General features: G+C 38.0%; 1 protein-coding gene across 1 annotated transcript in view; it reads left to right on the forward strand.

Annotated features, from left to right (window-relative positions):
• LOC146450308 (calcium-activated potassium channel slowpoke-like) overlaps nt 1-12,695 on the forward strand; it is a 117,083-nt gene that overhangs the window by 45,743 nt on the left and 58,645 nt on the right. The window lies entirely within an intron of this gene.

The following is a 12,695-nucleotide window of genomic DNA, read 5'->3' on the forward strand; positions in this document are numbered from 1 at the left end:
ATTGGCATGAAAGTTCTCATATGTGTTGCATACTATAGTGATTCCCTCCTCCTGTGGGATATTCGTGTAAAGGCTAGTAATATCCATTAAGACTAGAAAAGCGTTTCTAGGCACCCTAGTGCTTTCAATAAGCCTTATGAAATGTGTCGTATCTTTAAGATACGAGTCCTGTATTTGTGCTATTGGCTGAAGTAGTTTGTCTACGAATGATGATAGGCGTTCCGTTGGGCCATCACATTCAGATATGATAGGTCTTCTGACTAATGTCGGTTTGTGAATTTTTGTGCGGGTATAAAACACTGGGATTCGAGGTGGATTTGTTGTTAGGTTAAACCATTTAACCGTCATTTCGTCTATGCACCCTGTTTGGTGAAGACCCGAAAGTCAGGATGGAAAAGGTCATGAATCAGATGAGCAGTAAACAGTATAATCTATTAATCTATTAAGGACATGGGTAAGTATTGAAATTATTAATCTTCATCAATTATTATTTGTATCTTAAAAATGATCTGGCAAGGTTTTTTTTTTTAATTTGTTGTAACTGATACCTGCGAGCAAACTGCTAAAGGAACGTCCCGTTACTTAACTATAAAGTTGTTTTTATCGCGCTCTCTGGCTACAATTATAACAAAGTTTTCATTAAATCCCTTAATAAGTTGTTGCATATCATTGTAAACTGAGATAACCGCGTATACTTGTATTATGTACTGTTCTCTCTCCAGATTCTGTTTCTTTATGCCCGTTAACACGCACAAACAAACACAAAAAGGCAGTAAAACAAGAATCAATGCAATCTGGGAACTCAAATGATCAAACTTGAAAATGCTGGGCTCCGGGCTCCGTGCAAAATGTCTTTGGGCTCCGGGCTCCACATCCAAAAAAGGATCAGGGCTCCAGTAATTAAAATGATAGGGCTCCGGGCTCCACAGCAGAAATTTCAGGGCTCCAGGGCTCCAGGGACCCCCCCTTTGGGACCCTGAGGCATCCAAACACTTCGAAGTCGTTTGAAAAAACTCGGCTGCGCCTCGTTCTCTCAACCTACTATCTTCTAAGTGTTTGGATATCTGATGAAACACGCTTTCGAGTGTTTGATATTGCTTCTCAAGTGACCAATACGTATTTCTCATGTTTGGCCATAGGAAATTGGTGGTTTTCACCTCTCACATCGTCAAGCAAGTGAAAAAATAAGATCCTCAACCATTCAATAGATAAAGTCAAAAAATTGAAATGTTGTAGAAGGGTGATACATAAACAACGTGTGAAAGCCACAGGGTTGTGCGATATCTCCTAATCGAGTTATTCGAGAAAATGTACCACGGAAAATTACAGAGTTTAAAAAAAATCTAAAATTCAAACTGCTCTATTTTCAAAACAAAGAATGCTATCCTGCTGAAAACAAGCAAGCCGATGGAAATTTAGATTTTCTTATATGTGATGAAGATAAAAACCCAAAATTGTGCTTAGTTATGAATTTCAGTTTTTTATGACGTCATGTGAAAGCCAAGGATAGCACTTATAATGTGTTTTGTCTCTGATTTCAAGAGGATATCGACTCTACTCTCACGGTTCCCGCCATAACTGATCAGTTTCCCGGTTATCCGGGGGGTAATGGAGGCCACGGCGGAACACCAGGAAGCTATGCTCCTAACAAAGCTCCAAATTGCTATGACAAAACTAGTAAAGGAGGTAATACAGGCTCAGCTGTTTACAGGGTGGGGGAAGAGGTACTAGGTATATAATTCATTTAATTTAATTTCAACATATTAATTTAGTTAAAAATAAAACTATGACGTCTCTTTTTAAAATCCATGTACATAAAAGGTTTGAGGGAGAAAGAAAGCGATCGTTGTTCAGCTATAGCTGATATTACGATCTCTATGAAATATATGAGAACGTTCTTTTTACCTTTAAGAATAAAACAAGAGGATGGCCGGTAACACAAACGATACTACTCTCACTATTGACATTTATTCTGTAAGGCATTCACTATAGACTTAAGAAACAGGATATAACTCAGTTCACTACGGCCGTGGAGGAGCTGGGCAGTTCTTTCTTATTGGAGGAGGCTTTCCTAGATTTTTTGAAGGCGCAGCATCGGGAATTTCAACGGATAATAATTCAAGACTGAACAGGTTAAAAACAAAAAGTAGGAGAAGGATTGAATGAGACGTTACGTTATCATGTTTATCAAATATTATGTCCACTGCGTAGGACAATGTTCCTTTTAAGTTCTTTACCAATTTTCTCAATTTTATTTCCTTTGATAGGAAAGAGTGGGATACTGAAAAATGGATCTAACTGTTTAAAATAATAAAACAGTACGATCCCTTAAAACTGATAAATGGACACAACCAACATTGTTTGTTTTTTCCCTCCGCTTTGCCTTTTCTCAGGGCCTGTAATCTTTTCAAGGTTTCCAACCGATCCAAAACAACGTCACGGATCAGGCAGCTCGCTTTGCTTAGTGGTCGAATTTTTTATTTTCAATGTCCTCATTAGCTGAGGTCTTAGTGGCAAGAAAATTCAATGGTGATTGGTTAGTTACAAATGCGTTGCTGTGTTGATACCGATAGCAATCAAACCTACTTGACTGTTTGAGAAGCTCAATCAAATGAATAAGCAAATGGGTGAAACATCAAGTTTACCCATTTTAACTCTGATACCGATATATTGCTGTTCATAATCGATCGATTAGGAATGGCGTGCCCTTGAAAAATCCAGGTAATTAGGTCGGTAGAGCTTTATTAAAAGTTGGGCCTATTTTTAACTTCTTTTTAAAGTGATGGTTTGGTTTATGGCTAGTACAAAAAATAAAAATAAAAATAAAACTAAACTAAAAACTAAATAAATGACTAACAATAATAATAATAATAATAATCATAATAATAATAATAATAATAATAATAATAATAATAATTATAATAATAATAATAATAATAATAGAAACTTCATGACATTTGTTCTTTTTTTCTTTTTCTTTACAAAAACATTGTTGCTTAAAAATATTATCTTTTTTTTAATCGAAAAGAAATGTGAATAGGTTTTTAATAGCTCTTTTTTATATACTTTTAACTTGTAAATAGCAATTTGTGTGGAATATTTTAATAAAGAATTTTCGTATTTAAAAAAAATAATAAAAAATAATAGAAAGCGAAAATAATTTAATAAGATGTGACTGCAGTTGAGTCACGATTAAGTTACAATGGGGGTGGTGGAGGAGGCAGAGGTAGCTCCTTTAGCGACGACCGCAACCCAGGGCGGAGGGGAGGAACTGGGGGCGGCTTGTTGTATTTGCAGAAGATTCTAGCAGAAGGTGAGATTATCTTTGAGATTCTAGTCTTGGGTTATATGTTTTGGGTATGGCAATCAAGGACCGTTCACTCTAGCAGAAAACATGCATACAGCAAGTAGAATCAACTACTTCAGAAAAAATTAAGGCAGCGGAAATTAACACACCACTTGACTATTGACGTAGAAATCAACGTTAACAAAAATTAACGTGACTTAAGATTAAACGAATTTTTAAAATTTGTGTCAATTTCATGAAGCTTTAATTTTCTAATAAGGTAATGAAGACAAACCTCCATTGCATTTGTGGAGGGTGAATTCTGATAACACAGGTTTTCTTAAACGAAAAGTTTTTTTAAATTATTTTTACAAATTGACGTGTTAAAGATATGGAATTTATTAGGTAAAAGGAATAATGCAAAATCTATTCGGCATTTTTTAGTTGGGGCAGGGAGGGGGCTAGAGGAGATGGACTTTGACCTATAGTACTCCAAGCCTGCAGTTATTTGATACCAGGTCCTGTGTTCAATAATCGCCACGTAAATTTGAAATAGGCCCTTCAGCCTTTAGGATGGAGGTAGGTCTTTTTAAAAGATGATTTTTCATATCAACTCCTTGTGCTTCAGAAACCTGTTCCATTATTTCTATTTATAACGCACCCACTAATTTTCGCGCAAGTTTATTGGCTACTTGTCACGTGGTGCAAAATCACAGGACATTATCATGATTATCACGCATTCAAAAACTCATTAATAAATCATAAGGCCATTGACCTATCAAATGGTTGATAAAACATCACGTGTAGTGGCCGGTTTTATATCCGATGAGACCTCCTCCTTATTAGTATGCGGTGTTTAATGTTTTTCTCGTATGCTCTCGTATGAACTCTCTTGACACACGCTTTTCCAGGAATGTTTTTGAAGCCGTTCAAAAAACTCGCAGCAAGTGTTTTATCGGGTCTAAAACCACTCAGCTGCGCCTCGTGGTTTTAAATCCCGATGAAACACTGCTGCTCGTGTTTTAAACATTACATAACCCCCGTCTGCGTCGATATTTGTCCTCCTATTATTTCCGTCGACAAGAAACAAAGCCAGCGGAAAAAAGCCAGCTCAAGAGTTTCACTTTTTCGTCTTAGTCATCTTTTCATATTAGTTTACATTAAAGAAAAACAAAATCGTTTCGTAGAGTCCACTGATAGTGATATTAAAAAGTTCGTCACAAATTCTGTTCGGGAAAGCGCAAAAAGTCAACAAAATATGCTGTCAAAGTCTTTGAAGGTGACGAAGTTTTGAGTAAACTTTCAGATTTAGTCCTACGCATACTAAGACTGAGTCATTCTAAAGAATAGGGAGTTAATACACTGTAAAATAAACCAACCGTTCTCGTCCAACTTTAGCATGGAGGAAAGAGAGAAAAATCCCATCCACAGTGGAAAAAATGGAGCCGGCAGAACTGTCTACCATATTGAAAACGTTTTTACGTAGAAGTCAGAAACGTGGAAGGAAAAACATACAGCCGCAACACTATGAAAGCTATTTGTTCCGGTCTGGACAGATTTTTATCTGGTTCCCCTCGAAGAAAACCTTTTGCCATTATTCGGGATAAAGTAATCAAACCAGCAAACGAAGCTCAAGATGCATCGAATTTTCGAGTTTTTGATCTAAGGAGCTTTTCGAGAGTTTATTTCACATGACAGTTTGTCAAGTCTTGTTCCAATCACAGTGAATATAAAGTTACTGTAAACCAATCAAATGTACTTGTTTACGTTAGGGACCGTTCATTTTTTATGAGCATGGGGGGGCTGGTGGGATTTGGTTAATTGCCACTACGAAACTGTATGACCCCCCCCTAGCATGCAATTTTTTTCCACATGGCCCCCCCCCCCAGCAGAACTATTTTTTTCTGATGACCCCCCCCCCCCCCCTCCCGCCCAACCAGAAACAAATCATACTCCTAACTTTAACAAAACGCTTATGTACTGTTTATATCAAAGATAAACGTAATTGTTACTGTGATTTCTTTACAATACTATTAACAAGTAACCGTTCTCTACTTAGGTAAAGATTTCTCTTGTTTAAAAAAACGTTTTATAGATAGCAACACGTTTACGGCAACGACAAACCCTAAATTTCCATTTAGATTCTCAAAGAAACTATAAAAATTAATCAAGCAAATGGTTAACGTGAAATTACTCCCCTTCGAGTAGAAACAATTAATACACGTACAGATCTGACTAACAAAATACGGATCGAAGCATACCAATCAACGATTACGAGTCATATTAAACAGAAAAAAACAGCGGACGCACAGATATCAGTCGCGTAGGTAAGGGTTAGATAGGGGTGTTCGTTGAGCCCCAAATCTTGCTTACTAGGGGGGTCCGGGGGCATGCTGCCCCGGAAATTTTTGAAAATCTAGGTTCCCAGAAACCTCATTTCCTGCATTTTGAGACCCATTTTAGGCAAATCACAAATTTGTTTTACAGCAGCTTTTTGAGCTATATACATTATTCCTACGGCATAATTGTTTCAACTTAAACAAGAAAGTTCAATGTACATTCCGCGCCCTGTCGAGTTCTGATAGCTATTCGATCTACTGATAGTCATACACCAAGCTGGTAAACTGCATCATTCTCGGGTGTAGGCCTTCGAACAAATTGACTATCTCGTCAAAATTGACAGGCATATCATATTTGATATGCATTAGAACCAGGGCAGACATTCTACTCTCTCGCATGGTACACCTCATGTAATTGTTCAACCTCCTCATTAAGTGCTTTTTCTTCCGCCATTACTGATCTGTAAAGGGGGTTCGTTCGAACCCCTCGAACCCCCCCTCCTACGCGCCTGGATATTAAAGTACTGCCATTCAAAATGACAGTTACAAGCTTTTCTGAAGATGGCTTACGGCTCAGATTTACCGTCAACTGAAGTCACCAACAACAGTTCTATTATTAAAACTAATCTGGATGTTCACACTAGGCATACTACTGAGTCTACTGATACTCCTGGGTTCAAATAATTTACTAATCAACAGTCTTTATAAAAGTGAGTACTATTAAAAAGAACATTAAACAATCTATTGATATAGTTCAGAGTACAACCACTTTGTAGAAAACTACTCCCCCAAGGATGATTCAATAGTGAGACTGATACGTTTTTATATTAATTTGAACCTGTACAAACATAGGTGTCTACCTCAGTTTATATTCATTATTGCTTTTTCAACAGATATGCTTCATTTCCTCAGTTGTTGTTAATATAAAATGCAGATTTCGACCTCAGTATGTAAAACAAATTAAAAGTGGTTAGGAAAATCGCATTAAATAAAATTGAAATAATATTCAATTTCTTCATCTGTTTCTGTGTTGAGCCACTTTCAATTTCCCCTACTAGCCAATTATTTCTGGTGACCCCCCCCCCCCCCCCTCTTTCACTCATTTTTTTTTGGTAGCCCCCCCCTTTAGGGCCATTTTTTTTCTCGTGGCCCCCCCCTAAATTCCACCAGCCCCCCCATGCTCATAAAAAATGAACGGTCCCTTATTCGCGCGCATCTGCCATCAGATCAACACTTTTACGAGCGGTTTATGAGCGATATGGAGGCCTTGGAGGGTTATAGAATAAATAAACCCCTTTTCTGGCTTGCTGGTATGTCGGCTGATAATGTGTTTGGCTGAGAGATTGTCCTCAAAATTTCACATTTGCCCTCGAAGCTTCGCTTCTCGAACAAATATTCATTTTTCGGACAATCTCTCAGCCGTGGACATTTTCAGCCGACAAACCAGCCGCCTAAAGGGGTTTATTTACTAAATATAACTATTGCACTAGTTTGTATTTGTTTGTTTTCATATAATTTGATTTATAATTAAGGCATAGTATATTTTGATAGTAGAAAACAAGTCAAAATTTTAGGGAACATACAATACTTTTTTTGAAGACAAGTTTCGGCAGCTGACAGTAATAGCCGCCAAAACATGTCCTCCAAACTAAAAGTGTTGTGTTTCCTTAAGGACAATGCCTACTTTTGTTACTGCACATACGTTCTGCGCATCTCGGGATACTCGGGTTTCCTATGGGTGGTGACTATACTAATACAGGGGTATTTTTGCGCAGTTTAAAACTATGCGGAGAAAGCAGAACTCAGCAAGTGCTCTCCGTGTCCAAAAAGAAAATTTGGGGTAACTATGCATTTTTCAGAGATAATAAAGCTTCAATTTGGAAAACAAAAACAAACAAACAAAAAAAACCCCAAGCATTGCCTTTGTATTTTAAGGCTTTTTTTTAGAATAGTTGTTGCTTAATTATCTCTAAAAAATGCGTGGTTACCCCCAATTTTGTTTTTTTTGGGATTCCAATAGCCCTTGCTAAGATCTGCTTTTCCGGCATGGTCAAAAACCGCGCAAAAATACTTTGGTATTAATAGACACTATCCTTACACTTTATCGGAGCCTTCTGAAGGGGAAAGGTCGCGTGTTATTGGTAACCGCTGTAAAAAACGAAATTAAAATAAGAAGAGTTTCTTAGCAAGGAAAGTTCAAATGTCGGTAGAAAGGCGAGCAAGAAATAAAGAATTGTAAACTGCCGATGATTTCCTTAACGGTCTGTTTGTTGTTTTTCTCATACTCGTGATAATCATAAAAAAAAAACCTCTTTATACATATACCTTATTCGATTGTTTTACGTATAATACGTGCGGATATTTTCGGGGCTCGGAAAAATACGAGCATTGACCAAAATGTCAGATTCAGATTTGAGATTTTGTTTTATTATTCACTATTTCAAAAGTTTACTACAAAAGAAAATTACAATACACCACAAAAGTGACATAAAGACAACATTGAATTACATAAATATGCAAAGTAAAATGTGCGCAGTGACCAAAGGAGCTTAGGCTTTCGAGTTGGTCACTGCCACGTGCAGCTAACTGACGTATAACGTGCAACTAACTAGTAGAACAAAACAAAAGACAAGAATAACAAGAGTGCATAGAAACATACTACAATTTTTACTTTAAAAACAATAGAAATGATAATTAATAATGAGGGCCGGCAGAGAAATCAAATATTCATTGGGTATTTAAAAGGAACAATTTGTATTGCTTGTAGAAGCTATTATATGAGATTTTTTTTTAATTTAGAGGGAATTTTTTCCCAAATTTTAGACCCAGCAAATTCAAAAGTTGCAGCTCCGCAATTATTCATTATCCTCGACCGATGAAAATTAAGGTTCGATACAAATCGTGATATGCGATTTATTATATGTAAAACCATCGAATAATAGATTAATTATTTTACTGAAAAAATGTTATTTGGCTTCTCTTTTCTGGAAAAAAAACTCTTTCCAAACTATTTTCAATTTTCCAAAATCGAAACTCCAAAAATCAAAAAATTAAAATTCCGGCAGAGAAACTACTCTTGCAATTTTCCCTCAATTACGCACGAGGCTTCAAAGACAAGTGATATCTTAAAATGCATTCACAAAGTGTGTGAGAACGAAGTTTAGCAAGGTACAAGGCTTCGTTTTAGGGGGTGGGGGGAATGTAATGCGTTGCGGACAAACCATGTTATCAACTCGTGGCTACCCGTGATCAGCGCATTAGGCAATATAGACGCTGTGAGGGTCGTAAGTCCGGACACCCAGTCCATCAGCGAAAGTTTAGTGCAACACAAATGAGATGAAAAGACTCAGGCAGTTTGGTGGTTTACTTTCGGTGATTTTGTAGTCAATCCGCGTCACGCGTGACTGGTATTTTTGAAATTTGAAATGAGTTTTGAAATTTACACGTCAGTTATGAACAACGGCAACGAGATTTCAGAGTTATGACAGGACGCAGGCGGGCTCGACTGTAAGTTCCGCAAAGGAATGCTAGTAGAATCTACTAGCATTCCTAACATTCCTCAAATTAAGAATCACCCGGTTTCTTTTCTTTTGGGACTTGCAAGGTGTCGTAATCTGTTTTTATGTCATGGAGGAAGTAATTAAATCGAAAACAAACCAGGCAGGGTATAGGAATATGATCTGGACTACATGTCACATCAAGAAGTGCCAAGAAATAAAAACGTGATGTGAAATTAGAGTAAATGCAAATGTACAATGTAATTGCGCTACTCGAAATGGCGGACGCGGCCGACTAAAATAGCTGGCAAAGGCGGACTATTTACTGGCGCAGAGATACTCATGAAGAAAGGTTAAGGCAGAAGACAGGAAGGAAAAAGAGAAGACGTGAGAGGGAAAGGGAGGCAAGAAATGCTGTAACGGGATCCTGCAAATGATTTGACAGTGTAAATATACGGTTTCGATTACGAAACAATCACGCGCATAACAGGACACAGGCGTCCTCTACTGTGAGTAACGTGGTGCAGAATTTACTAGCATTCCTAGATTATTCTGTTTTGAGACCACAAAATTGTACGCCGAAAGAATATGATCTAAATTTAATCATCGAGCAAATGATACGTTTTTTGAAATGAAATGCAGCATTTTCCCGGAGTATATTCAAGAGGGCAGACATAAATCAGGCGCGCTATAAAATCACCTTGAGACACGGTTAGAAGAAACATAAAAAAAGACATCGTGAGCTTGGGAGTGAAATCCTGAAAAAAGTGATCGCAATGACAAATGCATTAATTATGGTGAATCTTGAAGAATATGCATATTCATGGCACTACCATAGTAAACAGTTGCTCTCTGTTAGTTTGAATTTACTTTAAAGTATTATCATATTTGTAAGAAAAAAGTTGAGCCGGGTAAGGGAGTCTTCTGTGGACAAAATTATCAGATCCCATGGCATTTGGCGAGCGGTCCTGTTAATGTTGTGACTAGTTGTCTCTCTTCACTTATAATCTGCGATACCAGATACACTAATTGTCTCGCGATTTTTCGAAGAGGCTAAAAGAACGCGAAAATTGAGTACGATATTTGCACCGGAAAAAAAGTTAACTTTTAGACGAAAGCAAAATGCACACGCACTTTTCCATAGAAGAAACACCAGACTGGCCCCGCAGAACAAGCGTTATTTTTCGTGTGTGTTTCGCGGGCAAGCGCAAAACGCGAGGAAAACACGCACTACAAGTCACGCGCGACAGGAGTTGTGAGAAGAAAAGAATAGACATGTACATGTATATGCATACCTCTGTCTTGTTCCATCATATTAACAATGCTATAGTAAACTGTACAAGGAGAAACAACCTTCAGTCTTGTGGAAATAAATTACTTCATTTTATTTTAGAGCGTGTAAGTAAGAGGGGGAAGGGGGGGGGGGGGGGGGGACCACCATTCTGATCGATATCAATTGACCGATGCCTGGCTACACTGGTGACTGCATTGCCACATCATACCATTTAAAATTAAAGGCAGTGTTTCTGTATAAGCGTTTTTTTACGTTACATCAGACCGTGTCAGGTGGGTCACCCGCCGTTCTGATGGATAAAAAATTAAAGGCTGAGTTGCTGTATTAGCGTTTTTTACGTTACATCAGACCGTATCAGGTGGGACACCCGCCGTTCTGATGGATAAAAAATTAAAGGCTGAATTGCTGTATTAGCGTTTTTTACGTTACATCAGACCGTATCAGGTGGGACACCCGCCGTTCTGATGGATCAAAAATTAAAGGCTGAATTGCTGTATTAGCGTTTTTTACGTTACATCAGATCGTATCAGGTGGGACACCCGCCGTTTTGATGGATAAAAAATTAAAGGCTGAGTTGGTGTATTAGCGTTTTTTGTTTTGTTACACGAGACCATGACACCGATATCAACCTTGACATTGGCTGTGCATTTTTTTTATTTTGCATTTAATTATTTTTACGAGTTTGCTTCATAGTCACTTCCTTCATTACTTCACCAGCTATATAGTTGCGTGTTTTTTATTGCTTTTTTGTAAAATACTGACCTCACTGATAAAAGTGTTCTATATAGTCCCCTCATTATGGTTTTATCTGGTGTGAAAATACATCTACAATTTGGACATTTCGAGCACAAAAAATTAAATTGTCGTGCCCCCTGTTCTGAAAGTGAGTATGGATTGTTCCATTTCATTGTAAGTTCAGGAGTATAAATTTTAAGGGCCGCTCTGCTACACTATGAATTTTATGGCGCCTACCCCCGGAACAATAACCCGGATGATGCACAATGCAAGATCATGTTGGTCGTGTTTATGTTAAGCGTGAATATTCAAAATTGTGGTTGTCTAGGCAAATGCTCTTCTCTGATAACTTACGTCTTCTTGACTAAGCGAGACTTACCTTGGTTCTGTCCCTTGTATTTCCTTTGTTTCAATGCCTACCATTTCGCATAATTAACACGCGCCAATTCCAAAGCAGAAGAATACGTCTCTCAGGTTTTGTCTTCGCATCTGTCCGGCTTCGCTTTCATTAGCGGCTCTTGGCAATCGCTTCCTTTTATTTCTTGCTTTGCGCATCTTCCTTTTTTTTTCTCTTATGAACTTCCACGCGACTTTTGTGGCATGATCGGTCACAATTTCGGAAGGACGCGCTTCCTTCTCGTTCCCGCTAAACAGTGCCGTAATATAATTACGCGATCGCATTTCAAGATGCTTGTATATGTGCCCGCGTTTCCACACAGTGATAGTTATTATCCAAATTTGAAAAGCCAGCGGCTTATCGCAAAACAATAGAAACATTAGCTGGGAATGTTGTGTTCCGGAAGTGAATGTACAACTAGTAAATCTAAAGGCCCGGTCAAAAAGGATGGCGATTAGTTTCCGAGCTTTGTGCACAGGACGCATCGTACGACATTCAGGCTAATATTTTTTTCACCATACAATTGCAGCGAAATTCGCGCAAATCGATCTTGTTGATTCATTACAAAACAAAGTACGTGGCCAACCAAAGCGTCATACAATCTTGGTATTTTGCCGACGCGTCCCTTTTATATAATTAAAGGTATATATATATTTTTTGATCGGTATGATCAACAATTGCTTGGTACCTCTCATTAGACGGTACGTTCATAAGCACTGGCAGGCCACAGACTTACTTAATTCGAATTTATCCTCGCCATCTTCTTATAAGAGGAGTAATGCAGTAATTTTGTATCGAGTTACGATATTCAAAAACACTGTCCAGATCGCAAAGAAAGAAGTGAGAATAACATGAGCCGTTCATTCTCTGTCATATTGAATGAGATTACAGACGCCTCAAGGAACCACAAAGATTAAATCTCTGCGTGACGTCGTACTTACAGTAGACTTCCACTGCGTCCTCTCATGAGTCCGTAGAAATTTCCTTAGCTTATTGACGGTATAAAGCTTTTCTTCCGATGTGTCTTTTTCGGAAAGATTTCCAGAGAAATGTTCAACAGTCCATTCAAATGCCAGACATTACAAAGAGGGATTCGAATGTTCATTTCATTCTCGAAAATATTGGTCACGCGTGACGTGGATTGACT

Source organism: Pavona decussata, unplaced genomic scaffold (assembly GCF_977016875.1).
Source record: "Pavona decussata unplaced genomic scaffold, jaPavDecu1.1 SCAFFOLD_468, whole genome shotgun sequence".
Lineage (NCBI taxonomy): Eukaryota > Metazoa > Cnidaria > Anthozoa > Scleractinia > Agariciidae > Pavona > Pavona decussata.